Genomic DNA, 6,330 nt, shown 5'->3' on the forward strand with positions numbered 1-6,330 from the left:
CTTCAGTGCATACATAGAATACTTTGTGTTGCCCCTCACCTTTGCTTAGTTTTGAATGGTGCTTTCTGAAGTGGATGTGTTGCTAACTGTTTTTCCGCTTGTAGTGTTAGGCCTACAAAGCTTCCCGTTAATATGCTCCACGTTTTAAATGAAGATAATAACTTAGGAGATAGATACTTAGATACTTTAACTTGATTTATAGGCATTTCATAATATAAGGTGTGCCAAATATAACATTTATCAATAAAAACACGTAATGGTATTTTATTTTAATTTTTTGTTCACTTTGTGTTAATTAATGGTGACCAATTAAAAGTTGTTTATGACTTGTAAAACAATTAAAGGTTACTTGCAATGTAATGAAATTATAAATTGTATTTAACGGAGCTTTCAATAATTCATTCCATTTAAATGTCAATGTAAACAGGACTTGTCTATTTCTTTATGAAGTGCAGGACCATCAGGACCACTGAAGTCAAGGTTATTTATCACAGGAATCTAATAGGATATGCTTTCCACACATAGCAAGTCACATGTCTACTGTAATAACTGCATACAGCAAACCCACTATAGATAGCCCTTCATATCACCTGCAATATATGATTGAAATGGATGAAGGTAATGACCAAATATGATGCACAAAGGCAGTTAATATATAATTCAGAGCTTCTAAATTACACACCTTGAAATCTTATATACCTTATATCCCTACCTTGAAATCCACAAAGAGTAAAATGGAAAGATTGTTCTGAGTGACCGCTGTTCGAGGACACATGGAAATCTCCCGCTGATCAGATGTTAAAAGGTGAGGAAGGGTGATGTTGATAACTAAAGTGTTTCTTGCTTTGGCTTCTGATAGTTTGCAAAGACTAGAGCTAATACTGCAGTGCAACAGTTTGCAGAAATAAGCAGCTATCATGATTTTTGTCATAGGAAAAGTAAATTATACGGTTGGAAGATGGCAATATTTGAAGAGAAAATGAGATTAATAACAGGCTTTACTGGCATAGAGGGAGATCTGCCAATTCAGCAAGATTGTCACAGTGGTAATTGCCATCAGTACAGAACGGGAAGAATCACCCAAGGTCATTTTCAACATTCATTATAAGCTTTTAAGCCACACGTTGCTTGATAATGAGTAAGCTTGCGAGCAAAGTAAGCAGAAAACATTTAGGGGAGGGAGACCACCTGAATTAAGGCCCTAGCTGAATCCGTGTCCACCTTCTCAAAGGTCATCAGTGTGACAAGGGACCTCACGCATGTTTTCCGAAAGGTCAATGCCATGGACGAAATGCCTGTCTCAGCCTATGTCAATAATTAAACGTGCATAATTATGCGAATTGATCTGCACACAGATATTTGCCCTCAGCTAAAACTGGGATTCTTAACATTCTTAGAATAGCTAGAGAGAGGCAAGAGAGCTTTAGAGTGGAACAGTGTCCCTGGGATTTAAAATAAGGACTTGGCGGCTTTGTGAGTATTGCCTTATTTTCAATTACAGACTGCACAGAAATGAATAGATTTTTCAGTGTATAACCAAAAAACAAAGTCAATACATGACAAAAACAACCTGAATCTTCAAGCATTAATAGTGTCATCAGATCACAGATACTTTTGTATCTTCCCTTCATGTCTTATCTTGACAATCAGCGGCAATCCTGGACTGGATCAGGAGCCCTTTGACCGAGACACTCAGTCCTTGGGGACGTGTGAAGATATTTTTGTTACTCTGTCAAACTGTGACTCTTTTCTTGTACTGGAATAGCTCCAATGTAAGCAACAATAACCCTGCACCGCACCAGGTTTTGGATCCTTCTCACCACCCAAAGTGCGCACACTGGGCAGACTTTGGTACTGCACAGTACATCACATGAGCCATCATTACATTGTCATTATTACAACACAGAAGGAAAATGCAGTGCTTTGGTTACAGTGAAATTCTCATTCAAGAAATGCCTACTCACACCCCTTCCTAGGATTCAGCTTTGAACTATTGGCCGATATTAGAAGCATGGAGCCTTTTGTGGTCACAATTTTTTTGCTACCTTAAGTGAAAAGAAAACTAATTTTGATAGGTTTGTAATTAACTGGTGAATGGGGGACTGACAGATTGGGTAACATTTACTCAAATTCTACTGAAGTTCAGGCAACCAATTATTCAGCTCAATTTTATCTGAAGCAACTCTGGTAATTGCAGACCGCAGTGTAATTCTGCAGTTTATTTAAACTCACAGTAACACTGTGGACTGCTCTGTAGCACAGCCCAGTGTTAGTCCTGGTATGGACAATACATGCGGTAATATCTTGAAACAGCAGAGGGCACCAGTGCAAACCTGAGCATGGTTAAGGGACCTCGAACATGTGATCAGAATGGTCTATGAAGCCAGAGAGGTCTCCACAGAGAGAAGAGTTACAGAGTGCATAGTTCAGAGACACAGTACAAATGTGTGTGTGTCTGTGTGTGCATGCGTGTATACATATATGCATGTGTGTTTTGCTGCTCATTTGCTGCAGGACCAGTATTTTGTACTCCCACACTACTTTGCCTGAAAACTGTCTTCTTTGTCTGCACAGCACTTATTGAATTTCCACTCATTGCTTGTCAATTAGCTGGTTCAAGCATTTGTATGCCTGTTCACCATGGGACACGTCTGCACAAATGCACACGGTTGCCATTTTCCACGCTTAACTTGCGCAATTAAAATGAAACACATCTTCAGTAATATAAGTGAAACAACTCCTTGGCACGAACACCCCTGTTGTAAGCTCGAAGATTTAATATGAATTAATTATTAATTATGACAATTCAGTTTCAGTTTGATTGTGCTTGACTCCATCAGCGTTCCCAGACACTGCAAATTGAACCATCAAGACTGTTTTAATCAGCTAGTCTTTGATCAGAGTGACAGGGAAATTTGTTAATTAAATGAATATTTCCCATGGTGGAGACTTCCTTTTGTAGATATAACACTGAAGCTGATGCTCTATATATGAGTGGGATAAAATGTTGGACCAATAAAAGGATTGCCAATATAGCAACTAATGACTCAGTTTGCCTATAACTCAACAAATCAACTGAAAGTGCTGTACAGTTTTCAATAACTTTAAGCATTCATATGGTAAACGTTCAGACTCTTGTATATCTGGCTAGTTAATACATTACTTATTGACACACTTTTACTATTATAATAATGTACAGATGGCATAAGACATCAAATTTCATCATACTGAAACACATTACCTTATAGTTTATAAGGTTAATAGTTGTTATGGAAAGTTATTATAAAGTCATTATGGAACTGGGTACTACTGTACTACTACCTACCTCTCCAATGCCCTGATGGAACACTGCATCAGGTAAATTCATAACGTTCTACAATACTTAGTCTGCTAAATGGAAGCAACCCTGAAGCACAATGAAACAGCTACTGTAGAACCAACTTTACAAAAAAATGAATGAACCAATGAAGCTCACCTGTTTTTACCTCTACAGTAAGGTCATTTCTATTGTTATCTTTCACACAAGTAACAAAGTTAACAGGAGCTCAAGCACCTATGGTGTATGACATATTATGTTAGTATTATTATTTTATGTATTTATTTTCCTGACAGTTTTTTTCCCAAACACATGAAATTTGGTATTATCTAGATGTTAAATAAACAAATTTTCAATAAGGTAGGCATAAGGTATAGAGCCCTGAAACGTTGCAGACACATTCCTGACACCCAATATATATATATATATATATATATACATATATATATTGTATATATAGAGTGTGTTTGTTGTAGCCCTATGAGGTGTGTTATTATTATTACTTAATTGTTCTGCTCCAAGATAATTTTTAGATAAAATATCAACCATACTTCTCTGAATTTTTTTGTACGGAAAATACCGAATTCAAATTACACACAGGGGAGCCTAACACACCACCGAAGCCAGGTGAAATGCTACAAATTTTCTATTCATTTTGACTTAATACTCTCCCCAGCCACTAGAAAGCATTATTCAGTTCAAAATTTCCTACAGTGTAGGCATGTTCAGTACCATGATCAGTACCAAATTAGAGCAAATTATTGCGCATCTCTTCGTCAAAAAGCATTTCTTTCGATGCCTGCATGTTCATAAAATGAAAGGAAGAATGAAAATAAACATTCTACCTTGTGCAGCTATAAACAGATAATGAGATTCACTCTTGACGTGTGCTCCAATAATTATGGCGTGATGGGCTAATGAAGTAGATAATTACAACCACATTGCTGTTTCGGCTGATTGACATTTGCGTTTCATGTGAACTGAAAAGCAATCGCAAACTCTGTACGTTTAAAAGCGCCCATTAAATGCTGCATAATTAATTAAGACGTTATTGAAGAGGCCCTGAAATGATTATTTGAAATTTAAGTACAGAAAAAGGGAGACAAAAACATCCCCCAAACACTGAGCATTGTACCATGTGAAAGAGGCCTGTTCTCGCATTGTGAATGAAGAAAGCTCAATTGGCCTTAATCTGCATAAAACCTAATATACCATTAGGTACCATTAGGAGTCAAACCATGCAAAATAAGGACGTACCGCTGCCTTTGTACTTTGTTTTTATAGCACATCCGTGTCTAAATGTTATATTGCTTACTCAGATTATTCTGTCTATTTACCTATCTGTCTATATATATTTTTTTTTCAAAATCACATCCCCAAAAAAAGGTGATAATGGACTTAACCTCTCCAGTTAGGATGTTTCATTGTCATCTTTCACATAAGTACCAAAATTAACGGAGGCTCAAGCACCTGTGGTGCGTGATGCAATATGGTGATATTTTTATTAATTATTATTTATTTATTATATATTTATTTTTAAGGTTCTGGCAGCTTGAAAACACGTGAAATTCGCAAAACATCTTCTGCTTACACAGAAAAAAAAACAGTGTCTGCACTTCTGCCCCGGCTTTATAACTGTTACATGTCGATTTGATTTGCATCTCTGTACTTGCCTCACAACTCTCTCTCCCTGCTGCCAGCTGGTCAGGGACCTTTCCCTGCCTCAGGGATTACAGCTAATTTCCTACTTTCTCCAGCACCTGTTCCTTCCCTCACAGGAGGCCCATGTTGGATCCTGAGAGCTTCCGGCCGACCCAGCTGCTCCTGAACTTACTGTAAAGCAATCCCACGACACCCTCTCTTTCTTCCCAGTAAGTGTTGCATTGTGGTATGGATGGTGCGGAGGGCCTGCTGTAATTTTTTGGTTGGCACAGCCCAATAACAATGACTGAATGTGCAGGCAATGTAGGCAGCTGGAAGCTAAAAGATCAAACATGCCATTAAATACACAGAGTTGCGCCTTCCTTTTGCTCCACCAACTGTATGCAGTCAAACAGTGGTCCAAAACCAGAATCAAATCATAGTGTGGCATTATAGCATACCTCTTTTCCAACTGCACATTAACCCTTGAAAACGATGCGCATGCAGAATTTTTTGAAGGTAGTAAATTAGATTATATTTGTATCAGGTTTTGTCACATTAAAGTGATTTACCCAGACAGATGCACACTCGCACAGGCACTGTTGTTGGTGTTGTTATTTAACACAGCGATGCAAGGCAGCTAGAGCTTAGAGCAAAAGCGTGCTATTGGGATTGTATTATGTTGGTGAGTCATAAGCGGCAACACAGGCAGGACTTAAAACTGTTTTAAAAGCTCTGCTGCTGTGCTTATGTAGAGCTCACTGTGCTTTTCTCAGACCTGCTTTCAAGGCCTGTAAAGGGTTCTTTCTGAGTGCTTCTGGGATAGGCCTAGGAGGGGGAGCTGAGCCCGTCAGCTTTGGGAAGGGCTGCCAAATGGGAGCAGCTCTGTGTTGCTCTGCCTGTCCTTCCCTGGCATCTCCCCAGCCACAGCCAATCCCCCCTCCACTCTATAAAGCGTGCCTGGAGTCTACCCTTGCCAAGCTTGCCGATGGAGCATTGAACTTACTGTAAAATATGATAATCTATGTCAGTATTCCAATCTATGTCAGTATTCTGAATTTCAAATACTGTTGAGTATCAACCCTGCTGGGCCCTTTTTATCAACCCCCTGGAAGTAACATGAACATCAGATTGGACACAGCGGTTATTCCAAATCTTAGCGATCACGTTGGATTCTGTCCTGGGGAAACTGTACAGAAACAGCGCTTCGCTTCTTATAACCTTCTGCTGTGAGAAGAGAATAATATAGCAGTGCACTCAGCCTTGCCCTTATGTTACATAACATTTTTTCATTTTGGTGGTTTTGCAAGCTTTATGCATATATATATATATATATATATATATATATATATATATATATATATATATATATA

The sequence above is a fragment of the Megalops cyprinoides genome, chromosome 23 (assembly GCF_013368585.1).
Source record: "Megalops cyprinoides isolate fMegCyp1 chromosome 23, fMegCyp1.pri, whole genome shotgun sequence".
Lineage (NCBI taxonomy): Eukaryota > Metazoa > Chordata > Actinopteri > Elopiformes > Megalopidae > Megalops > Megalops cyprinoides.